The following is a 27,055-nucleotide window of genomic DNA, read 5'->3' on the forward strand; positions in this document are numbered from 1 at the left end:
CCCCTTCCTGACCAGGGGCTTTTTTGTGATTTTCTACTGCGTGACTTTAACGGACAATTGCGCGGTCGTGCGATGCTGTACCTAAACGAATTTGACGTCCTTTTTTTCCCACAGACAGAGCTTTCTTTTGGTGGTATTTGATCACCTGGGCGATTTTTTGATCATGCGCTATAAATAAAAAAAGAGCGTCAATTTTGCAAAAATAACAATATTTTTCACATTTTTTTTATATGAAATTCCCCAAAAAAAATGTAAAAATCAAAATTTTTTAACATTTTCAGCCAATTTGTTTTATGCTACATATGTTTGGTAAAAAAAATCGCAAAAAGCGTATTTTGATTGGTTTGCGCAAAAGTTATCGCGTTTACTAACAAAGGGAAAGATTTTTGTCATTTTTGGTGTTTTTTTTAACGAGTAATGGCGGCGATCTGCGATTTTTTTGCGGGACTGCGACATTGCGGCGGACAGATCGGACCCTTAACTGACATTTTTGACACTTTTGGAGTTACCAGTGACATTACTACAGTAATCAGTGCTATACGTATGCACTGTTACTGTAAAAATGACACTGGCAGGGAAGGGGTTAACTGTATTGGAGAGGGAGGGGTTAAGTGTGTCCTAGGGGCGTGTTTCTAACTGTGATGGGACATGGCTACTAGTGTAAAAACAGAGATCAACGGTCCTACATAGTAGAACCGTCTGATCTCCATTTTTACACAGGGGAGAATGACAGGTGACTTGTTTACATTAGCCGCCTGCCTTTCTCCCTTCCCGGCGAACGATCGCGAGTGACCGGCAGACATCGGGTCCGCCGGTCACACGCACTGACGCTCGCCCACTATTGGCTCACAAGCCAGTGACAGGCTAGTGACGTACCGGTACGTCACTTTGCCTGGCCGGGGCTGACAGCCGCAGTATATGTACTTGCGGCGGTCGGCAAGTGGTTAAGGGTCCATCTTTATCAGGGCTTGGTATTGTTAATAAAGCATTAACTGCACTGTTACAATTGGAGATATCCAGGGGGTTTATTAGTATGATTGCTGCAGATGCCAGTAAAGCCCCGTACACACGATAAGAAATACGGCCGACCGGTGGTCCGTCTTTTGTCCAGAGTGGTGTCTGTTGGTTGGAATGTGCTCTAGACTGCACACAAACTTTCCCGTACGACAGAATTCTACTTCAGAAGTGATGTTAAGTGTTGGATTGCTTTCTATGTGTTCTTTCATCTCTGAGCATGCCTAGTCTTGCTCATAAGATTTTTCCCCATCGAAATCTGTACTAATGAGACAAAAATCGGACGTGTGTTGACGAAGGACAAACATTTTATAGCCTGCACACCAGGATTTTTTCGGCCGAAAAGTCGGAGTCGGCTGTCGGAAGCACCATACTAACAAGCCGAAAAACGGCAGATCGGTCGTCGGACGAAATTTCCCGGCCGAATTTCTTATCGTGTGTACGGGGCTTTAGGCTTGGTCCACACCTTTGCAGTTTGATTATGATCCGTTTCTGCAGAGCATTTTGCTTTTTGCACATGCGTTGTTTTATGCATTTTTCACACTTTTGTAATGCATTTTACATTTGTTATGCTTTTTTTTTTTACCGGCTATTTTTTTGTCGGGTGGAATAAAAAATGCAAAACTCAAATAGCGGCAGAATTGCAGTAAAATCGCAGCATAAATACACTACATGCTTTTCTACAGCTTCTCCATTAAAGTCTATAGAAACTAAAACGCACTGTTTGACTTTTAAAAAAGTCCCTCAGAGGTTATTTTCCAAAAACGCAGCTAAAAAAAGCATAGATGTATATATATATATATATGTCCCATAGGAAACCATGTTAAATGAACTGTAGTGCGTTTCTGCAAAAAGCACTAAAAAAAAAAACACATGGGTGTGAACCAAGCCTTAACCCCTTTCAGACCGGAGGATTTGGCTGCTCAAAGACCAGGCCCTATTTTGCGATTCGGCACTGCGTGACTTTAATGGACAATTGCGCGGATGTGCGACGCTGTACCCAAACAAAATTGATCTCCTTTTTTTCCCCACAAATAGAGCTTTCTTTTGGTGGTATATGATCACCTGTGCGATTTTTATTTTTTGCGCTATAAACAAAACAAGAGCGACAATTTTGAAAAAATAACAATATTTTTCCCATTTTTTTATATGAAATTCTCAAAAAAAAAAAAAAAATATAAATTTTTTAACATTTTAAGCCAATTTGTTTTCTGCTACATATTTTTGATAAAATAAAACCGCAATAAGCGTATTTTGATTGTTTGCGCAAAAGTTTTTGCATTTACTATCTACAGGAAAGATTTATGCCATTTTTTGTGTTTTTTTTTTTTTTACTAGTAATGGCGGCGATTTGTGATTTTCTTTTTGCGGGACTGCGACATTGTGGCGGACAGATCGGACCCCTAACTGACATTTTTGACACTTTTGGGGGTACCAGTGCCATTACTACAGTAATCAGTGCTAAAAATATGCACTGTTGCTGTAAAAATGACACTGGCAGGGAAGGGGTTAACTGTACTAGTGATCACGGGGTTAAATGTGTCCCTAGGGGCGTGATTCTAACTGTCAGGGGGCATGGCTTGTGAAGTAATCACAGAGACATGCAATCCTGTATAGCAGGATCACATAGCCTCTGTGATCACTTCAGGGAGAATGACAGACGGCTGTGTTAACATCAGCCGTCTGTCTTTCTCCCTCAGCTGCGGGAGATCGCGAGTGGCCGGCGGCCATCGGAGCCGCCGGTCACATGCGCTGGCCCCCCGTCTCCCGGCGGCGCGCGCTCGTCCCCTAGAGTCTCCTGAGCGAGCGACGTAGTACTATGTCGCTTTGCCCAGGAGCGGCTGCCTGCCGCAATAAAACTGCGGTGGGCGGTCGTTAAGTGGTTAAAGGAGAAGTAGGGTCACAGGAGTGCACTTTGTTCTGCACTCCTGTGACCCGTATTCAGGCGACAATGGGCTAAAGCCCACTGATGGATGATGTCACTCAGCGAGTCCAGGCTCTGGAGAGAATTAAACGTCGGGATCCACCCAGATGCCTGGACCAGCAGCTGGCTCAGCCTCTCAGCTCACTGCTTATAGCCTAAGCCAGCTGCCTCCACTCCCTCAGCCACCCAGAGCTTCAGTGAGCAGATGTAACTATGTATATAGCATACCTGGCCAATCCTCCTGGAAGATGGATATCACTGGAGTAGACAGTGCTTCCTTGTGCTGATACGAAAGGTCAACTGCTCACGATGGGCACCATTCAGAGAATGCTTTGCATTTTCTGCATGAATGAAAAGCATTCTGTGACTGGATGAGGTGGAGAGTATGGTGTTATTCCCCAGCCTCTCCACCTCGATCCCTCAGAACGCTTTGCATTTATTCAGAAAAGCATTTTCTGAATAACATCCGTAGCGAGTGGCTGACCAATGCCCCAATCCCCAAGGTGTGGAAGCAAGTGGAGATCACTGAGGTAGCAGTGTCTACTTCAGTGATTTCCAGCATCCTCTGGCTTTTGCCAGATATGGTATATACATAGTTACATTGGTCTAAACTGAAACGGGAATGTGTCTATGTAAAAATATACCATGCCCAGATTACACAATTAGGCAGTCAATTTTTACTGATGTCTCTGTATCCTCTTCCTTCCAATCTGATAGGTGTCAGAACAAGATGTGAAAAGAAGTATCTCCAGTAAGAACACAGACAAGTATAAAACCTACAGACAGAATTTAAAATATATCTACAGTATATTCAACATTTTTTTTTAGCTTTTGATGGAGAACTGGGTGGATTAAAATGTCATTTTTTTCAGTCTGTGTTCCAGTGGGGGTGGGGGGTTTCTCTAATTTACTGTCCTAGAAATACAACAGGAAGTAGGAAGAAATATCTTCAAAGTATGGAGAAATCATGTTTTAGACAGCTGCCTCTGAAACAGGTGTCTTCACTTAATGTTGTCCTTTATTTCCAGCAATAGTGAGAACTGTAAAATGTTGGGTTCCCTATTAGAGTTGAGCGGACACCTGGATGTCCGTGTTCGGCGGGTTCGGCCGAACTTTAAAAAAAAGTCCGGGTCCGTGTCCCGGACTTTTGCCGAACTTTTCCCGGACACCGAACCCCATTGAAGTCAATGGGGACCCGAACTTTCAGGCACTAAAATGGCTCTAAAACACCAATGGAAAGGGCTAGAGTGCTGCAAATGGCAGCAAAACGTAGTTAAGACCATGGCGAGTGCTCTGCAAACAAATGTGGATAGGGAAATAACTTAAAACAACAAAAAAAAACACAGAAAAATAAAACAATGTTCTTCATCTCTGAAGGACGAGGCCCATATGGAGTAGGAGGGAGGTTGAGGTGGTGGTGGATGTGGCGGTGTCATAGGCGTGCGCACAGGGTGTGCCGGATGTACCTGGGCACACCCTAATCACCTAGGGCACATAGTATTATCGCTCTGTTTGCCAGTGAGGAGATGGGAAAGATCTCCCTCGGACCTGCTCTGCTCTATTTCTCTTTGCCAGCAGGGAGAGTAATGTATCGGGGCCATGTACATGTAGGCAAACACATGCATGTGTATTTAAACTTTGGGGTGCACACCCTAATGCAATAGGCTGCGCACACCTATGGGCGGTGTAGGTGGAAGCGGCGATGGAGGAGGACCAGGGCCGGATTAAGAGCATCATGGGCTTGGTGCTGAGGATTTTGAAGGGCCTTAAGGGCCCGTGCCTTGGCATGCACCCAGAGGAGGAAGGGTGCAGCCATGCATGCCTAATTCAACATGGGATGCTGTCTCTGAAGCCCATAAACACATCCATGCATCGGCAACTGTCCCTCCTTGTCCGGCCTTCGTGCTGTGTGGGGAGGTTCTGAGGGAGCTGCCTGGGGAAGCGAGCATAGAAGCCAGACTTCTGTGTTTACAAGTGACAGAAGAGCGGTAACAGTGAGTACGGCCAACCCGGGGCCTATATTAAGGTAGGGGCCTGGAGCTGCAGCTCCAATAGCCCCTATGTTAATCTGGCCCTGAGGAGGACGAGGTAGCCAACACTGCTTTTTTTCAGAAATTTTAAATGAGGGTACACCCCAAAAGAGTGAGAAAGAGCAAAAATAGAACAATGGCTGGGTAAGGTCGGTATCCATCGCTATTCTGCACAAGGTACGGAAAAGTCCCGTGGGATCCATGCCTGGTTCATTTTAATGAACGTGAGCTTGTCCACATTGTCTCTGGACAGGCGGCTGCCCTTGTCTGTGATAACGCCCCCAGCCGTGCTAAATACCCGTTCAGATAATACACTGGCTACAGGGCACGCCAGCACCTCCAAGGCGTAAAGGGCAAGCTCAGGCCATGTGCCCAACTTGGAGACCCAGAAGTTGAAGGGGGCAGACCTGTCATTCAGTACATCTAGGTGTGTGCACACATACTGCTCCACCATGTTGGTGAAATGCTGCCTCCTGCTAAGACGTTCCATATGAGCTGCTGGTGCTGCTGTTTGTTGTGGCGTGCTGACAAAGCTTTTTCACATTTCGGCCATGCTAACCCTGCCTTCTGAGGTGCTGGCGGTGCCCTGGTTGCGTTGGCAACCTCTTCCTCCTCCTCCTCCTCCTCCTCTGCCTTGTGCTTCCACTGTGGCCCCGCTGTCAGGTGGGAATGCCAGCAGCATCGCGTCTACCAGCGTTCGCTTGTACTCGCGCATCTTGCGATCGCGCTCCAGTGAGAGAATTAAGGACGGTACATTGTCCTTGTAATGGGGATCCAGCAGCGTGGCCACCCAGTAATCAGCACAAGTTAGAATGTGGGCAACTCGGCGGTCGTTGTGGAGACACTGCAGCATGTAATCGCTCATGTGTGCCAGGCTGCCCAGAGGCAACGAAAGGCTGTCCTCTGTGGGAGGTGTATCGTCTGTGTCCTCTGTATCCCCCCCAGCCACGCACCAGTGATGGCCATGAGCTGGCCTGGGTGCCACCCTGCTGTGAACATGGTTCCATCTCCTCCTCCAGCTCCTCCTTCTCATCCTCCTCATCCTCCAGAACTGTGCCCCTGCTGGACAATTGTGTCCCTGGCGTTTGTGTGTGCAGGAACCCACCCTCGGAGCCCCTTGTGAATGACTGCCCTGAAAGCCTTGGAAATGTTACCTCTTCATCCTCCTCCTCATCCTGTGCCACATCCTCTTCCATCATCGCCCATGTTTTTTCAAGGAGGCATAGAAGTGGGATAGTTAAGCTGACAACGCCGTCATCGGCACTGGCAATGTTGGTGGAGTACTCAAAACAGCGCAACAAGGCACACAGGTCTCGCATGGAGGCCCAGTTATTGGTGGTGAAGTGGTGCTGTTCCGCAGAGCGACTCACGCGTGCCTGCTGCAGCTGAAACTCCACTATGGCCTGCTGCTGCTCGCACAGTCTTTCCAGCATGTGCAAGGTGGAGTTCCACCTTGTGGGCACGTCACATATGAGGCGGTGAGCGGGAAGGCCGAAGTTACGCTGCAGCGCTGACAGGCGAGCAGCAGCAGGGTGAGAACGCCGAAAGTGCGCACAGACGGCCCGCACTTTCTGCAGCAGCTCTGACATATCATGGTAGTTTTTAAGGAACCTCTGCACCACCAAATTCAGCACATGCGCCAGGCAAGGGATGTGCGTCAAACCGGCTAGGCCCAGAGCTGCTATGAGATTTTGCCCATTATCGCACACCACCAGGCCGGGCTTGAGGCTCGCTGGCAGCAACCACTCATTTGTCTGCTGTTCCATGCTCCTCCACAACTCCTGCGCGGTGTGTGGTTTTTCCCCCAAACAGGCAAGTTTTAAAACTGCCTGCTGCCGTTTACCCCTGGCCGTGCTGAAGTTGGTGGTGAAGGTGTTACGCTGTCCGGATGAGGAGGCGGTAGAGGATGAGGAAGCGGAGTAGGAGGAGTTAGGAACAGGAGGCAAACTGAAGCGCCCTGCAATCCTCGGTGGTGGAACGACATGCGCCAAATTGCTATCCGCCTCAGGCCCATCCGCCACTGCATTTACCCAGTGTGCCGTTAGGGAGATATAATGCCCCTGACCGTGCTTACTGGTCCACGTATCGGTAGTTAGGTGGACCTTGGCACAGATGGCGTTGCGCAGTGCACACCTGATTTTTTCCCCCACTTGGTTGTGCAGGGAAGGGATGGCTTGCCTGGAAAAGTAGTGGCGGCTGGGCACGACGTACTGTGGGACAGCCACCGACATAAGGTTTTTAAAATTGTGCGTCTCCACCAGACGGAATGACAGCATTTCAAAGGCCAAGAATTTTGAAATGCTAGCATTCAGGGCCAGGGATCGCGGGTGGGTAGGGGGGTACTTCCTCTTCCTCTCAAGTGTTTGGGAGATGGAAAGCTGAACGCTTCCATGGGACATTGTGGAGATGGTTGGTGACCCAGGTGGTGGTGTTGCTGACAGATCGTCAGTTTGCGGGGTGGCAGGTGCCGGTATCACTACAGATGTGACTGGAGCGGCCGAGACTGCAGCAGAAGAGGAAGCAGGATGAGCCAGAGACGTTTCTTGGTTTTGAAGGTGTCTACTCCACTGCAGCTCGTGCTTTGCAATTAGATGCCTGATCATGCAGGTTGTGCTCAGGTTGAGAGGGTTTATGCCTCGCTTCAGGCTCTGATTGCACAGGGTGCAAACCACTTGTGTCCCGTCATCAGCACATTTTCTAAAGAACTTCCACGCTAGAGAACTCCTTTGAGCTGGCTTTGGTGCGCTCGTTCCCTTGCTGCGTTGGGCAGTAGCAGGCGTAGTGTCTAGGGCACGGCCGCTCCGCTTCTGCACCCTGCTCCCTCTTCTGCTGTGCTGGTGGCTCTGTGCGACCACCGCCTCTTCCTCCAAACTACTCAGGTCACCTGCATGACGTTCATTCCATGTGGGGTCGAGGACCTCATCGTCCTCCACATCATCTTCCACCCAGTCTTCACCCCTGCCCTCCTTGTCGGTCTCCACAATTCTGAACGCCGCAGCAGTTGGCACCTGCGTTTCGTCATCATCGGAGACGTGCTGCGATGGTCCTTGCATGTACTCATCTTGAGAAATAAGTGGTTGGGCATCGCTGCACTCAATCTCTTCCACTTCTGGGGCAGGGCTAGGTGGATGGCCCTGGGAAACCCTGCTGACAGAGTCCTCAAAAAGAAGAAGAGACTGCTGTATGGCTTGGGGCTCAGACTGCTTGCCTGATTTCCAAGGGGGTGAGGTGAAAGACGGTTGGACATTGGCTGCAGGTGCCAACTCTGACCTTTCTGCAGTAGACTGGGTGGGAGACAATGTGAAGGAACTGGAGGCACTGTCAGCAACCCAATCTACTATCGCCTGTACTTCTTCAGGCCTCATCACGTCTAGAGGCGCATTATGCCCTACCAAATACTGCTGCAGGTTCTGTCGCCTACTCACACTTGAGGAAGGTGTTTCACTTCTGCGTGTAGCTGGCACAGATCGACCACGTCCTCTCCTTGCAACAGGAGCTCTACCAGCAGCACCACGACCCAGGCCACGGCCCCTATTTGACGGTCTCCTCATATTTCTGTAATTTATGATCTTGCCCTAGAAAGGTGTTTATTGAATAGCGGAACAAAACAACAACAGTATTGCACGGGTGTATCTGACAGTCAAATATGCAAACAATGCCGCAATTTAATGTTTTTTACCCCAAAAGGGTGTATATTGAATAGCGGAATAGGAAAAAGGATAAAAAACGGTGTATCTCACACGTACAAACACAGACTAGGCCCCGATTAAAATTTTTTGAACCCTAAAGGGAGGATGAGGAAGAGGAGTAGGAGGAGTTGGGAACAGGAGGCAAACTGAAGCGCCCTGCAATCCTTGGCGGTGGAAGGAGATGCGCCAAACAAATTTAAAAGGTGTATCTCACACGTACCGATACAGACTATGCCGTAATTTAATTTTCTTACACTCCAAAAGGGTGTATATTGAATAGCGGAATAGGAAAAATGTTATAATACGGTGTATCTCACACGTACAAACACAGACTAGGCCCCGATTACAATTTTTTGTACCCTAAAGGCAGGATGAGGAAGAGGAGTAGGAGGAGTTGGGAACAGGAGGCAAACTGAAGCGCCCTGCAATCCTCGGCGGTAGAAGGAGATGCGCCAAACAAATTTAAAAAGGTGTATCTCACATGTACCGATACAGACTATCCCGCAATTTAATTGATACCCAAAGGTTTTTATTGAATAGCGGAATAGAAAATATGATCAAAAAAAGTGTATGTATCTCACACGTACAGAACCACACTAGGCCCCAATTACTATTGTTTGTACCCCTAAAGGCAGGATGAGGAGTAGGAGGAGTTTGGAACAGGCAGCGCCCTCAAATCTTCAGAAGTATGAGATGAACCCCAAAAACTTGGAAAGGTGTATCTCACACGTACCAGCACAGACTATCCCGCAATTTAATTGATACCCAAAGGTTTTTATTGAATAGCGGAATAGAAAATATGATCAAAAAAAGTGTATGTATCTCACACGTACAGAACCACACTAGGCCCCAATTACTATTGTTTGTACCCCTAAAGGCAGGATGAGGAGTAGGAGGAGTTTGGAACAGGCAGCACCCTCAAATCTTCAGAAGTATGAGATGAACCCCAAAAACTTGGAAAGGTGTATCTCACACCTACCAACACAGACTATCCCGCAATTTAATTGATACCCAAAGGTTTTTATTGAATAGTGGAATAGAAAATATGATCAAAAAAAGTGTATGTATCTCACACGTACACAACCAGACTAGGCCCCAATTACTATTGTTTGTACCCCTAAAGGCAGGATGAGGAGTAGGAGGGGTTTGGAACAGGCAGCACCCTCAAATCTTCAGAAGTATGAGATGAACCCCAAAAACTTGGAAAGGTGTATCTCACACCTACCAACACAGACTATCCCGCAATTTTATTGATACCCAAAGGTTTTTATTGAATAGCGGAATAGAAAATATGATCAAAAAAAGTGTATGTATCTCACACGTACACAACCAGACTAGGTCCCAATTACTATTGTTTGTACCCCTAAAGGCAGGATGAGGAGTAGGAGGAGTTTGGAACAGGCAGCACCCTCAAATCTTCAGAAGTATGAGATGAACCCCAAAAACTTGGAAAGGTGTATCTCACACCTACCAACACAGACTATCCCGCAATTTAATTGATACCCAAAGGTTTTTATTGAATAGCGGAATAGAAAATATGATATAAGATTGGTGTGATTTATCAATAGCACATGATGTGAACAGCAGTGTCTTATATTATTCAGCTCTGCTGCAGGCCACAATTTATTTTTTTTTAACCCAAGGCTGTATATTGAATAGTGGAATAGAAAAAAGTGTATGATTTTTGAAACCACTCAATAATAGCACATGTGAACTGAACACTGAACACAGCAGTGTATGATCAGAGTCAGCACAGCACAGCTGAAGGACAAACGCTGCACACAGTGACTGATAGAAAAAGACTTTTCTCCCTCCTCCTCAGTGGGCAAAAAAGATTGTGTTCACTGCACCCCACACACAGCAAAATCGATGTGGACCACTGACACCTGCCTATCTCCAGCCTCTCCCTAAAAGGATTGATAAGATCGGTCACTGCAAACCCCCCCACACAGCAATATTGATTGTAGAACACACTGTCTGACCCTAAAAATCAGCAGCCTCTCTCCCTAAAAGGATTGATAAGATCGGTCACTGCAAACCCCACCCCACACAGCAATATCGATTGTAGAACACACTGTCTGACCCTAAAAATCAGCAGCCTCTCTCCCTAAAAGAATTGATAAGATCGTAGATCGGTCACTGCAAACCCCACCCCACACAGCAAAATCGATCGTAGAAAACTGACCCTAAAAATCAGCAGCCTCGCCCTAAAATGCCTACAACTCGCCCTGCCTAACACACTCCGACCTGTCCCTCAATTCTATGCAGACACAAATGAGTTTTGCCTGCCTGTCTGTCCCTAATCAGCAGCCAGCACGTATAATGTGTGCTCTGTCCCTGAACTACACAGCAGAATGACGCCGCAGCGGCGCTGGCTCGAACTTATATAGACTTGGTCACATGCTTCAGATGGCCAATCACAGATACTAATACATTTGTAGACATGGCTGGGATGGCTTAAGGCACACCAGTTAAACGCTTGTTGATTGGCTGTTGAAAGCCCGCCATGAAAAGCGCGCCAATGCATACAAAACCCGGAAATAAAACGACCGAACACGGATTTTTACCCGAATATACAGTAAAGCTTTCGGGTCCGTGTTCGGGTAACAAAAATCCAATTATTCGGTACGAACACGAATAATACAGTCCGTGTTCGCTCAACCCTATTCCCTATCAATTTCTAAATACTTTTTTCCAAAGCATGATTTTGTAGATTGTAGCTAAAGACTTGAAAAGTTCCCGGCTTTGTTGATTAGAAGTGTTTTCTTGCTGCCCATGTGGCATATTAATGTGCTGGTGTATTCAGTGTCCTGTTCCAACTATTTTGGGACATACCTATCACCTCCTATCTAGAGGTTCGTATCAGGCCCGTACTGGCCATAGGGCAGACCGGGCATTTTCCCAGTGGGCTGGGGCTGCATGACTTAGGAAGATTTTGCTGTTACATTCAGGACTGGCCGCATGTGGATGTGCTTCATAGCAGAATGACCGGCCGTGGGTGGATGTGTGGCATGCAGGGCCGGCCACAGCCGATGTATGCTATAGGAGTCGAAAAAGTCTCACCATTCCCCGCCTACCAAGCAGCTTCATGGTAACCTAAGCCGCCGCTAAACTGAAGGTCCCGGTTCACGCATTTGCCTCGCAGCCACCGATCGCCTGGCAACCAGGATGCCAGGCGAGAAGAAGGGGTAGAGAGGCTGAGGCTTTCCACACCATCACCTTCCATATATGCAGCTGCAGGACCTTGCTGGCTCTCATGTGTGGGAGGGGGATCTTAGACCCGCCTCCTGCACATGAAAGCTGGCGAGGTGCTGCAGACGCCTATAGGGAAAGCAGTGAAGCTGGTGTACACCCACCTCTCTTCCCTCCCACTTCTTTTCCCGCTGGTGAAGGGGTTTAAATGTGATGCTCCAGGGCCAGACAGTGCTCCTTTGACAATGGTAATTATGCTCTTTTTTTCCTCTTATGTGACAGCAGTCTTCTAATCAGCCGGTTCATGGCCAGGCTTTTCTGATCATTGTGCACCTGCTGTTTCTGTGCAGTTGTGTAGGGGGCAGCCGGGCTTTGGCCCCGGGCACAAAATTTAGAGGGATGCTGTTCCAAGTCTGCTAACCTAGATGTCATGTCAGACTCCATGGCGGCGGGAGCATGGCACCGCAGCGTCCTCTGGGTGCAGACATCTATCTCTAGGCAGCCCGGCAGACAGAGGCCACGTGGAAGGTGAACCCTGGGCCTGTGAGCCCAGGAGGAAGAAAAGCTTCACAGCCTCATTGACCCCCGATTAGGCGCAGCATCCCGACACCTTCCAAAGCCTAGACTCTGTCTCTTTCAACCTCCTCTGTGCTCCAATATCAGCAATGAGGACAAGGACAGGCTGGAGGCACAGGCGGCCAGGGAGCCACTGAAAGGAGCAAAGCACCCCCAGATCAAGGAAACTGGCATTGAAGGTACTGGCATCATACAATGATACACAGATATACCTGCAGACACAGATTAGGATAGGGGGGTAGAAGAGGGACTGCAGATAGGGACAGGGCTAGGGTTCTCTCTCTCATCCCCCCCCCCTCACCCCCTCTCTCTCAGCCTCCCTCTCTCTCTCAGCCCTCCTCTCTCTCTCTCTCGCTCAGCCACACCTCTCTTTTCCAGCCCCCCCTCTCTTTTTTGAGCCCTCCTCTTTCTTACCCCCCGCATCTCACCCCCCTCTCTCTCAGTCCCCTTCTCTCTCTCAGCCCCCTTTTTCTCTCACTCTCACCTCCTCCCTCTTAGCCCCCTCTCTCTAAGCCCTCCTCTCTCTTTCTTACCCCCCCGCCTCTCAATCCCCTACTCTCTCTCAGCCCCCCCTTTTCTCTCAGCCCCCTCTCTCTTTCTCACTCACCTCCTCCCTCTCTCAGCCCCCCTCTCTCTCTCAGCCCCCCCAACTCTCTCTTTCAGTGCCCCCTCTCTCTCTCCCCCAACCTCTTTCTCAACCCCTCTCTCTTTCCTGTTAACTGAACTGGTTAACCCCTGGAGGGGGTGAAGGGGTTAATTCATTAACAATGTCGTTAGTAAAGTGCAGCAAGAATGGGGTTAATGTTCTGCCACTGGTCACTGGTGCATTAGTGACCAGTGACCGTTATTTAACCCCTTTGTGTTGCATTAGTGACACCTGTGTCAGTATTAATTAACCCCTTTATGAAGGGGTTAAAAGCACTGCTAGTGGCCACTAATGCAGCACAAAGAGTTTTAATTAATTCCACCAATACCCACCAATGGGGAGGAAATAAAATAGAATTTACAGTTTAAAGCAAAGCAGCCTTAAAAATTCTCCCATCCCCTCGTCTAATGCCTATGCTGGCTAACCTGTGTAGAAAAGATGTATACACCTATGTTCAGGCTTCTCCTGTCCAGTCACATTATCTACTGTGTGCGAGCCAGTGGTGTATGCAGGGGAGAGGAGGCAGCACCAACAACAGATGGGACATAGGAACCTATGGGTGATGTCACTGCTCCAGGCTTTACTCGCCATTGTCAAGCACTCCCTCCTCTCCCTTGCAGCCACCACTGACTAACACAAGGGAACATGTGACCAGACCGGAGCAAGCTGAGAATAGGAAAGTCCACGGATTAGGGTGCACAAATTATCTGCCTTGCCCCAGGTGCTGACAACCCACACTACGCCACTGGCTCTGGGCACTCCTCTCCCTCAGCAGCGGTGTGCCTGGTTCAGGCTGAAGGGAAGACCGTTCTACACATAAAAGTTGACTATGGATGAAATATTTAACATGCTTTGTAAGCACTTCTAAAAGTAATACTCAAAAAGCCACTTATAAAGCAATACTCCTTTATAACTGGCTATGTGAGTGATACTTTATAACTGACATTGCAGTATTACCAAAGCCGGTTGTAAAGTATTACTCACAAAGCCAGTTATAAAACATTTCAGAGCTAGTTATAAAGGAGTATTTCTTAATAACTGGCTTTGTCAGTACTCCATTATATCTTGCTATCTTGCTTTGGCCCTAAAAAAACTAAAAAAGGTACCGTAACTAAATCCACACGTCCTGGAACCCCAAATCTTGTCACCAACGGCCCCCGTGAACACCTGCCCCCCATCCCGGGCTGCTCAGTCTAAAATGCCCGGGCCTATTTTTGGTCCCAGTCCGGGCCTGGTTCGTACCAATATTATCAAGGCTCAATGAAATTAGCCATCTATAAACTGTGTTTACTTGATGGATGCTATGTGGTGGTGATCTCTTATTTCCAGTGATTACTCATATATCTCGGACATATTCCAAGTTTTGGACTATAGTGTCCTGCTTTCTCTCAGTATATATGCACATTGTATCTCTTGTGCTTTTTAGCTTCATTTTAAGCTATAAGATTCAAAAACATTAAAAATGGATCCTAAAGAAGTCCCTTAGTTGAGCAAAACACGTAGATCAATATACCCTGTGACATCCATTGTTGCACAGATTTTTGTATTATATTTCTACGACTATGATATATTACTGTTTAAGGAGGTTTTTTTTTTTTTTTACATTTTGTATAAATAAAAACTTTGTCATTGTATGTGCTTTGATACATTGTTTTTTTTTATTTTTGGCACTAAAAAAATCGCATTCCCCATATTCTCCCCATTTTGAGAGGCATGGGGACTGTCTTTTTTCAGACATTGTAGATTAGCTAAAGACTTGACAAGTTCCTGGCTTTGGTAATAAGAAGTGTTTCTGATCATAGGTGGCCCACAATATTGTCCTGTATTTAACTCCTGTGTACCCCCATCCTCTCCATTCACCTAAAGTGATATTGCAATCCATAAGTAACCTATCAGGCCAAGCATGACCATCCATGGGATTCTTTGAAGAGTTTATATTCGAATCTGCTATTAAACTGCTCCTTATAATTGCTGCATTGCATCCATTTTCTATATTCTTTTGCATGCCATATATCCCAGAGCGATGTCAATTCTATAAATGTAATTGTAGGAATCTAATTGACTTTTATTCATTTTTCATATCCTGTTACAATAATGGTCTCAAACCTCTAAAGGGCCAGAGTTCACTAGTATATAGTATAAAAAAGAGTGACCAACCTGCTTATAGGACGTCTAAAGAAGTTCTATAAGCACGTTGGTCTCTCTCTATTTTGGTGTTAATATATTTTTCCCTAATGCAATATTGCACCCCTAGTTCACCTAAAGCAGCTGCCCTTCCTTAGCTGTACCTCTGATGTAAGGATCATTTATTTTTTCCTATTTTAAAACATTATTGAATGGGATCATCCAAATTTTTGCTCATTAGCAAGAATATTATCTTTACCTTAAGACTAAGTTCACCTTTTAAAAAAAATAAAATAAATGCACATGTTTTTGCAGAAAAAAGATGTGCATTTATTACTTTGTTCAGAGGAGTCTGCAAAGCATTGTGCCCTAGATCGCTAGATGGGTATCAGGTAATGTCAGGCTCCGAAACATAAGGATATAAAAATACCCTCTACCTGCGCACTTTGGATAAATTCAACAGTTTTTAATCACACAATGTGTACAAAATAAATATGAAATTTGTGAAATATAACAAATCACTGTATTTGAATGTAACAAATGATACAAATAATATTGTGAATAAGCTGGTTGTAAGGCATACCAAGCCTGAAGTGAGTGAAATGACAAAATTAGAAACGCGCTCCCTTTAATCACTTCAATACAGGGCACTTTCTGCCCAGACCAATTTTCAGCGCTGTCACACTTTGAATGACAATTACTCAGTCATGCAACGCTGTACCCAATCACATTTTTTATAATTTTTTTCACACAAATAGAGATTTCTTTTGGTGGTATTTAATCACCACTGGGTTTGTTATTTTATGCGATATAAGTGAATAAATAGCAAAAATTTTGAAAACAAAAAACACTTTTATTTTTCGTTTCTATTATAAAATTTTGTAAATAAGTAATTTTTTTTTCATAAATTTGGGCCAAAATCGATACTGCTACTTATCTTTGGTAAAAAAAATAACCCAAATACATTCTGCTACTCCTCCTGAGTATGGTGATACCACATGTGTGAGACTTTTACACAGCCTGGCCACATACATCCAAGTAGCACCTCCAGGCGTTCTAGGAGCATAGATTACACATCTAATTTCATTACAACCTATCACACTTTTGAAGGCCCTGGAGCAGCAGGACCTGTGCTGGAGACAGGTACTCGGGTATTCTGATGGTCTGCAGATAGGTACTCGGGTACTCTGATGGGCTGCAGAGAGGTACTCCGGTACTCTTATGGGCTGCAGAGAGGTACTCTGGTACTCTTATGGGCTGCAGAGAGGTACTCGGGTACTCTGATGGTCTGGTGACAGGTACTCGGGTACTCTGATGTGCAGGTAACAGGTATTCGGGTACTTGGGTACTCTGATGACAGGTACTCAGATGGGCTGATGACAGGTACTCGGGTACTCTGATGGGCTGGTGACAGGTACTTGGGTACTCTGATGACAGGTACTCAGGTACTCTGATGGGCTGATGACAGGTACTCGGGTACTCTGATGGGCTGGTGACAGGTACTTGGGTACTCTGATGACATGATGGGCTGGTGACAGGTACTCGGATACCTTGATGGGCTGATGACAGGCACTCGGGTACCTTGATGGGCTGATGACAGGTACTTGGGTACTCTGAGGGGTTGTGACAGATTGATGGACCAGTGACAGGTACTTTGATGGGCTGGTGACAGGTCCTCTTTATTAGTGGGAAATCAGTGTGTTTTACTTTGTGCTGTAATGGTAACTAGCTGTTACCGCAATCTCCTCATCACACAGGATCGGTGTGTGAGGAGGAGAGCCCGGTAAAAGCTAGTTACCATGGTTTGTTTACATTCTGTGACCATCTGTGATTGGACACAGCCCATCCCTTGATAAAGAGCCAATTTCATTGGCTCTCCCGTTCCCCCAGGGGTGTGCATGAGGCGTGTCCCTCAGGACATAGCCCATTCCCGATCAGTGTAAAGAGCCCATAAAAATGGCTCTTTACCATGTGACCGTCTGTGTCCAATTACAGCCGGTCATATGCACTGTCTTCAGGGGGGCGCACACGAGCAGCGTGCATGAAGATAATGCATGTGGCTGGCTATGATTGGACACAGACGGTCACATGGTAAAGAGCCATTTTCATGGGCTCTTTACACTGATCGGGAATGAGCTGTGTCCCGAGGGACACGCCTCATCCATGATCGCTGCCCTGCAGGTCCCCGGGAGAAAGGAGAGGGGGAAAGGGTTTCCGGCCGGCGTCATTTTACAGTGGGAAGTGGTTAAAGAACTGCTTTTGTTAAATTTAAGTGTCCATTCGTGACCACCAAAATGCTTCAAATAGTGCAAATACGATAATGTAGAGATCTTCTCTAGTGCCTCCACACAGCAAAAAAGTGGGTTGTGTTCTCTTCCACCACCATCAGAGAGATTTCCCACTCATAGTGGTGTACCGTATAATCAGGGAAAAAACAAAAGACCCTTTATAGTGTAGTATTTAAACCATTTATTTGTTGCGCACTAGTTAAAAACACTTACATGTTGTAGATGTTGCAGATCAAAAAGGGTTTGTTTGCATGGCAAGTTCACCTTTTTGGAAAAAAAAAATAAATAAATGCACATATTTTTGCAGGAAAAATGATGTGCATTCATTATTTTGTTCAGAGGAGTTTGCAAAGCATTGTACCCTAGGTCAGTAGATGGGTATCAGGCAATGTCAGGCTCCTGCAGATACATCCTACAACTTTGTGCTTGAACCTCTGTATGGGCTTTCAGTTACAAAGCTTGAAGAAGTGTGAATTAACTATGAGGGTGCTCATTATCGCCTACTCAGTTCATTAAAAACGACAAGCCACCAAGGCAGACTCAGTCACAGATCCCTGTGAATGAATGATGTGGCTGTGTGGGCGAAGCCCTGCACAGCCACGCCAATTTTGAAATGTGACTGTGGTTGTGGGGAGAGGGTGTATCTTGCAGGGGCAGGAGCTGGAGCATGTTACACCCTGGCCCCTTTCACACGGGCTTTCCGATCCGATCTGCCTGTCAGTTTTTCAGGTGGACCGGATCGGATGCTCCATGCAGCCCTATGGAGCAGCGGATGTCAGTGGAGACATCTCCGCTGACACCTGCTGCTATCCGATCCGATCCTGTCCGTGAAATCCGGATAGATGGAAACCCTATTTTCCATCCGTCTGGAGGATCGGATCGAATAGGATCGGATGAGAACAGACAGGAGGTCCGTTTTCCTCCGATCTTCCATAGAGGAGAGCGGGGATCTGACAGTTCCGTCTCTGCACACAGGGCGGAGACGGAGCTGTCATCCACCTGCCCAGCGGGGATTGGCGAAGCGATCCCCCGCTGAGCAGAATGAACTCTGTCGGGTGCACCGCCGTGTGAAAGAAGCCTAAATATTGATGTAACATGCTCTAAAAGGGGAACCTATCCTTTGAAATGGCCATGCACTTGCAGAATTTTTGGAACAAATATTTGCAAAAACATTCTTACAAAAATTCTCATCAGTACATTTGATGATTTGATGAATGTTGCAATTTGATTTTGGAATTATTGTAATTTCCTGAACAAAAACCACATTCATTGCTGGAAATTAATTTAAAAAAAACATTGCCATCCTGCTTCTTTGATTTTTCCCACGACTGCGATTAAAAACAAATCTTGATTTGACACCACTAACATTTCAAAAATTGAATGAGCATTCTTTAAACAAATGTTTTCAAACAGAAAAAAAGTGTTGATAAATAAAGTGAATCTTCTTTTGGCTGAACCCCCCTTCACCCCATCCTTTCCTCAAATGATACAACTCTCTACTCTGTCAAAGCCCTTAGAAATACCCAGGACTTCCAGGTAAAGGGGAGCATGTGACCTTCCCTGGCTCCCACAATGCCATATGAGCCTAAGTGGCTAATTTCCAAGCCTGAACATGGTGGGGATGGTCATTAACCCTGTGTATACTTTAACACTAACCGACATGGAGCTTTCATGTGGAGAGACGGGCTCTGAAAAACAAAGGGGAACAAGGCAAAGGTGATGATTAGTGAATTGGGTGGCCAGTCAAGAGAGCCTTCTTTTTATATACAAGTGGTATGGACTCCCCTAACATTAAAGAGGAAGTAAACCCTCCAAAAAATGAAAAAAAAAAAAAAAAAACCCTGTAAGACAAAGGCATAATGAGCTAGTATGCATTGCATACTAGCTCATTATGAAATACCTTAGAACGAACCCCTGCCGTGCCGCCCGCTCAGCGACAGGACGGCCAACATGTTCTTTAACATTTTAAAGTGTTTATAAGCATACACTCCTCGATTCTTTTACTATCCCTTCTTTTATTTTCTTTTATTCCTTTTTTTACTTCTATTCCTTCCTTTCTCACCTTCAATCTGCTGTATTATTCTCTCTGTTTCTAATTCGTTCCACATATCTATTTTTCTTATTAGGCCTCTTGCACACGATACTCCTGTTTGAGCATCTCCATTTTCAGCCGTAATTTTTGTCTCATTGAAATGCGCGCATTTTCGCGCAAATTCGCGCATATGCATTCGCGTAAATTCGCGCAAATTCGTGCCTCTGAGTATGCAAATTTTTTTTCAGATCAACAGAATGGGATCGTGTGCGTTCATTTGCGCGTATTTGCGCGTATTCATGCGTATTTGTTACTGTTCCAAAATGCAGATTTTTCTATTTTGTTCTTACTGAAGAATACGCGGCGCTCATTGTGTGCATAGGCACATTAGAATGAATGGGCTCTATTTTAGCTCAGAAAAAAAAAAGCTGTACTGAGCGTTTTTAAGCTGCAGTGTGCAAGGGGCCTTATTGTCTCCCCTTTTACCTGCTTTCCTTACCTCCCATCCTTCTTTCCTCCCATCCTTCTTTCCTCCCTTTCCTTCCATCCTTCTTTCCTTCCTTTCCTCCCTTTCCTTCCATCCTTCTTTCCTTCCTTTCCTCCCTTTCCTCCCATCCTTCTTTTCTTCCTTTCCTCCAATCCCCCATTTATTCCTTCCATCCCATCCTTCTTTCCCTCCTTTCCATCCTCCTCGCCATCATTTTTTCCTTCCTTTCCTCCCATCCTTCTATCCCCTCTCTCATCCCATTCTCCTTTCTCTCCTCTCCTACCATCCTTCTTTTCCACCTCTCTTCCCATCCTTCTGTCCCTCCTTCCCTCCCATCTTTTTGTCCTTCCTTCCCTCCCATTCTTCTGTCCATCCTTTCCTCCCATCCTTCTGTCCTTCCTTTCCTTCCATCCTTCTGTCCTTCCTTTCCTTCCATCCTTCTGTCCTTCCTTTCCTCCCACCCTTCTTTCCTTCTTTTCCTCCCACCCTTCTTGCCTCCCTTTCCTCCCATCCTTCTTTCAATCCCCTCCTCCCATCCTTCTTTCCCTCCTTTCCTCCCATCCTCCTTTCCTTCCATCCTCCTTTCCTCCCATCCTTCTTTTCTTCCCATCCCTCTTTCTTTCCTTTTCTTCCCATCCCTCTTTCTTTCCTTTCTTCCCATCCCTCTTTCTTTCCTTTCTTCCCATCCTTATTTCCTTCTATCCCTCCCATCCTTCTTTCCTTTCTTTCCTAACATCCTTCTGTCCTTCCTTCCCTCCCATCCATCTGTCCTTTCTTCCCTCCCATCCTTCCCTCCCATCCATCTGTCCTTTCTTCCCTCCCATCCTTCTTTCTTTTAATCTTTATTTTCCTTATCTCCTTTAGTGTTGTACTGTATACCCATATCTCTGCTGCTTTCTCTTCTCCCTCCATGTTTCTTACTCTTTGCTTTTCTCTTTCTTTTTTCTCTCCACATTCTGGCAAGGTGTGCTCCAAAATCGGTTTGATGGATTGCACAGACATTCAGTAATAAGGGGCATCCTGGCTACCTCTGCCTTTGTTAAGGTTTTGGGAAAGGAAAATTTTCAAACAATGTGAAAAGTCATTTCCTCTGAGCCATCCTCGTTCCGCAACCTCACAGCACTGTGCAGTGAACAGGATTCCAGAGACGGATGGAAATCTGGAGCATGGCTCATCTGTGTGGGATAAAACTTTGACTCATGCATTTTTACACAGTTCCATTTAAATTAAGTTCCTCAGTAACAAGAAACCCAAGCCACATGCCTAGGATGTGGAGCAGTAAAATATTTTGTTATTGTAATCTTTTAAAGAGCTGACTCCTTTCACTGATAAGGTGATAAAGAAAGGCACCAATGTACATTAAATAATTTTCTTGATTTTGTTTCTGAACAAAGTTACAATGGCTTGTGTCTATTTGTAAAATTATTTTATGTAAAATTATTTTTTCCTGCTCTGTCTGAATTATACGCTAACCCATTAGTTCCCCACTCGCCTTCAAATCCTTAAACCTTAGATGGTCAAAATGTTTTCAAGGATGTTATAAAAGTCAATTTTTTCTGTTCAGTTCTCTGCCACAAATTTAATTTTGACAGCTATAGTTGGTTCTCCCATTGTCAGGATGACATGAAATTTCAGCTGCTGTCCAGGGGTTTATGTAGTTAAGATATGTATGGCGAGAAAGGGTCTATAAATTAACTGGCACCTTCCCTGGAGTAAATTGGAAATAGTAAAAATGACCAGGTTGGTAAATGAATCTACCAAACCCTGGAGATGGGGATTTAAATGTGCCTATATTAAAGGGATAAAAGTCGATACACAAAAGGAAAATCAAAAATAATACATTTATTAGAAAAATAACATATAATAAAATATATAAATATTTTCATCAATAATCATGTAAGTATAACAATATGTATCTGGAATGCATCACATGAACCATTAATGGATCGACGCGTTTCGCTATAACAGCTTCCTCAGGATCCGAATAGTATGTGAACGTTAAACAGACTTTCAAAATATCATGATATCTAAAATAAAACAATACAATTAAATATACAGCATATACAATATTTCAGATCAACACTGATCGTAACCAAAATAAATGTAATCAATACATCATAGAGAAAAAAAAAAAAAAAAAATATATATATATATATATATATATACACAAATAAAAAAATCTATATTTTTCAATCTACAATTTTTTATTTTATTAAAAATTAAATGAATAAAAACAGTAGGGATGTGAAGAGTCAGAAATATTGTATATGCTGTATATTTAATTGTATTGTTTTATTTTAGATATCATGATATTCTGAAAGTCTGTTTAACTTTCATATACTATTCGGATCCTGAGGAAGCTGTTATAGCGAAACGCGTTGATCCATTAATGGTTCATGTGATGCATTCCAGATACATATTGTTATACTTACATGATTATCGATGAAAATATTTATATATTTTATTGTATGTTATTTTCTAATAAATTGATTATTTTTGATTTTCCTTTTGTCAATATCTACTTTTATCCCTTTTAATATAGGCAAATTTAAATCCCCATCTCCAGGGTTTGGTAGATTAATTTACCAACCTGGTAATTTTTACTATTCAGGGCTAGGGGCTATGTAATGCACAGTACAGCATGAATTACACTCAGTGCAGGAGTAAATCTCCCCTCAGTACACATCTCTCCCCAGCAAAGATCTCTCCCCCCCCCCCCCGCCAGTAAACATGTTCCCCTCCAAGTACACATATTTCCCCCCTCCCCAGTACCCATCTCTTCCCCCTCCACCACAGTACATATCTCTCCCTCATAGCACACATCTTCTCCCCCCCATTACACATCTCACCCCCCAGTAAGTATTAACTCCTCCAGAACACATCTATCCTCCCTCCCAGTACAAATCCCCTGCCCAGTACCCATCTTTCCCCCCAGAACGCAAGAACACATCTTTTTCCCTACCAGTAAGTACACATCTCTAACCCCCAGTACCCATCTTCCCCCCCCCCCTCCATCCCAGTACATATATCTCCCCCTCCTCCTCCAGAACACGTCTCTCCTCTCTAGAACACATTTCTCTTCCTCCAAGTAAGTACACATCTCTAACCCCCAGTACTCATCTCTTCTCCCTCCACCCCAATACATATCTCTACCTCACAGCACGCATCTTCTGCCCCTATAACACATCTCTCTCCCACCCCCCCCCCTCAGTGCACATTTCTACCTCCTCCTACCAGGACACATCTCCCCCCCCCCCCTCAGTGCACATTCCTACCTCCTCCTACCAGGACACATCTCTACCCCCCCCCCCCCAGTAAATATATCTCCCCCCTGGAACACATCTTTCCCATTTCACCCGTGTCTACTTCCTCCCCCTAATACACATCTCTCCACCTAGTACACATCTTTCCTCCCAAGAACACATCTCTCCTCTCTCTTTCCCACCTACACATCATTTATCAGTACATCTCTGCCCTCTCCTCATCGCTACACATACCACTACCCCCATCCCCTGGTACACATCTTTCCCCCCCAAGCACACATCTCTCCCCAAGAACACATTTCTCCCATCTCTCCCTCAGTACACATCTCTCACCCCTATAACACATTTGTCCCCTCTCCCCACTCAAAACACATCTTACCACCCAGAATATCCCCCCCCCCCCAAGTACTCATCTCTAACCCCCCCCCCACCCAATAAACATCACTTGACCTAGTACACATATCTCTGCCTGCCAGTACACATTTATTCACTCTCCCCACCAGTACATATCTCTCAGCCCTAGAACACGTATCTTCTCCTCAGTAAACAGCTTCCCCCAGTAACCCCCCCACCCCATCTCTCTCCATTCAGTACTAATTTCTCCCACTTCTCTTCTCTACCCATCTCTTCCATCTCAAGAACACATCTCTCCACCTCTAACTCCCAGTACACAACTTTACTCCTCCCCCAAATGACGTGGCTCTTTACCCATGTGATTGGCTGTGTCCAATCGTAGCTGGTCACATGTAAATGAGGGAGTGACATTTACCGGCTTTCCTCGTCTCACACTGTCAGAGTGTGTGGCGAGGAGAGTCAATCAGCGGCTCCTCCTCAGAGGGAAGTCTAGAAAAGGTAATCAGGGCACTGATCATCAGTGCCCTGATTACAGTTAACTACAATAGTGCCCAAAAAGTGGCCAAACAGTGCCCAATCAATTCCCATCAGTGACACAAAACAGTGCCCAATCAATGGCCATCAGTGACATCAATCAGTGCCCACAGTGACCTCTATCAGTGCCCATTAGTGATGCCAGTCAGTGCCCATCAGTGCCTGCTTATCTGTGCTGCCCATCAGTGCCCATCAGTGTCGCCTGTTAGTGCCCATCAGTGTCGTCTGTCAGTACCCATCAGTGTCATCTGTCAGTGCTCATCAGTGTCTGTCAGTGCCTATCAGTGCCATCCGTCAGTGCCCATCAGTGCCACCCACCAGTGCTGCCTATCAGTGCTCACCAGTGCCGCCTATCAGTGCCCACCAGTGTTGCCTATCAGTGCTTATCCGTGCCACCTAATAGTGCAGCATATTAGTGCCACCTCATCAGCGCACATCAGTGAAGGAGAAAAATTACTTATTTACAAAATTTACTGAGAGAAATTAAGAAAAACGTTTTTTTTTTTGGTCAAAATTTTCTGCCTTTTTTTTTCTTTTTTTTAGCAAAAAATAAAATACCCAGTGGTGATTAAATTTCACCAAAAGAAAGCTCTATTTGTGTGGAAAAATGATAAAACTTTGATTTGGGTACAGCAGTGCGTGACCACGCAATTGTCATTCAAAGTGTGACAGCGCTGAAAGCAGAAAATTGGCCTGGTCAGGAAAGGGGTGAAAGTGCACTGTATTGAAGTGGTTAGGGGGGAAAATTATCAACATGTACAAATACATAAGGGGTCCATATAGTGAACCTGATGTTGAGTTATTCACGTCTAGAGTAAAACAGATTTTGTCTCCAAATACAGAAAGGTTTTTTCACAGTAAGAGCTGTGAAAATGTGGAATAGACTCCCTCCAGAGGTGTTTCTGGCCAGCTCAGTAGATTGTTTTTAAAATAGGCCTGGATTCTTTCCTGGGTGTACATAATATAACTGGGTACTAACATTTATAAGTAAAGTTGATCTGGGGAATATCAGATTGCCTCTTGGGGGATCAAGAAGGAATTTTTTCCCCTGCTGTAGCAAATTGGATCATGCTTCTCTGGAGTTTTTTTCGCCTTCCTCTGGATCAACTGTGGGTATAGGATTGCGTATATGGGATTGTATGGTTGTGTTTTCTTTTTTGTTTTTTATTGGTTAAGCTAGATGGACTTGTGTCTTTTTTCAACCTGACTAACTATATATAACTATGTAACTATGATCAAATGCACCAGCTGTATAAAAGGAAAAATGACAAGAAAAGTATTTCTAAAGCAGAGTAACAGCAGAGCTAAGAAACCTCTGGACCTAATTCATTCAGATTTTTGCAGTCCAATGGAAAAATTGACTCCAGGAATGAAGAAATATTTTCTCACTCTTATAGATGATTAATCCAGGTATACTACACTATATTGGTTACACAACAAAAGTGAAGTATCAGAGAAATGTGAACAATATTTGGCTCAAATAAGCAACAAATTTGCAACAAATAGGTAACAAAATGCTGAGTGTATTGCGCACAGACAATAGAACTGACTATACAGGTGATTACACACAGGTGATTCTCAGAAAGCATGGCATTATATTTAAACTACTGTACCATACAACCTAGAAAAAACAGGGCTGCTGAAAGAATGAACTGTACTCTATGTGAGAGTGGAAGAACTATGTTTTTGATGTGGATATGCCAACCACATACTGGGGGGAGACAATCATAACTGCATGCTATCTTCAAAATCAACTATCAGGAAAATCAACTAAGAAAACGCCATATGAACTGTGGAATGGAAGGGCCTCAAATCTGAACCATCTACACATTTTTTAAAGCAAAGCCTATGTGCACATCCCAAAAGACAAAAACATACAAAATGGGATGCATGCGCAAAGGAAGGGGTACTTGTGGGGTACAGTAAATCTCAAAAGGGATACCGAAATCTAAACCAAGACACAAACATGATAATCATCAGTGGAAGTGTAATTGTCAATGAAACTTCAGTGCGTTCAAAATTTCATGAACTAACACAAACACTTCAAACTGAGGGAAATTCCACATCAGTGTCATAGGACGATAAGCAACAAAGTGACACAGAAATGGAAATTAACGTGGACTAACCAAATGCTGTAAAAGAAGAAACCGGCCACAAGAAGCTTCAATCAGGAAATCCACCAAAAGCAATAAAGGCACCCCAGCGAAACGTCTGTCCTATGTTGCGCACGTAGAATTAAAACCAGAGCCAGATTCACAGGATAAGATGCAAAGACTTCCAACTCATGAGAAACAAAAGTGGATCAGAGGATTTGACAAAACCACTAACAAGAAACAAATTTATCCAAAATGGGACTAATATAAGGAGTAGTTGTTGAGTGGGGGTATTGAAATACAGAATTGTATTTTGTGCAACAACTACTGTACATTAGCGTTCAGCAGAGATATAGTATATTCTTCAGCCAGTAAATGGCAGTGTTTCTAAGTGTGTAGCTGCATCTATGGTATGCTCTATGTCCCTATCTTGAATAAAGTTTCCTGTCTGCAGTTCAGTACAAAGCCCATGTGGACTGTGCTGTAGGGCTATATACAGAATTTCTAAAATATTATGGGTCATCAGCCTCACATTTGGAACAGAATGTATTATGTAGAACCCATGTAGTATATATGTTTGAGTCAAATGTTCTCTTTGACAAGGAGTGACTCTGGCTGGCGTTTCCAGGCTCTTTCTCCACTTCTCCAGGCTAGGGATTTTTTTCTGGCCTGCAGGGATTTAGCAACTACAGGTAGAATCTGTGGAGTATGTAAAAGGACATAAATGGGGAAAATTAGGTGATCATTTTTCAAAGTGTTACAAGCAGTGATTTAGAGTTAAGATGCAAAATTGTGTTCTTATGGCATTC

The sequence above is a fragment of the Pelophylax lessonae genome (genome assembly GCF_965119305.1).
Source record: "Pelophylax lessonae genome assembly, chromosome: 7".
NCBI classification, from domain to species: Eukaryota; Metazoa; Chordata; class Amphibia; order Anura; family Ranidae; genus Pelophylax; species Pelophylax lessonae.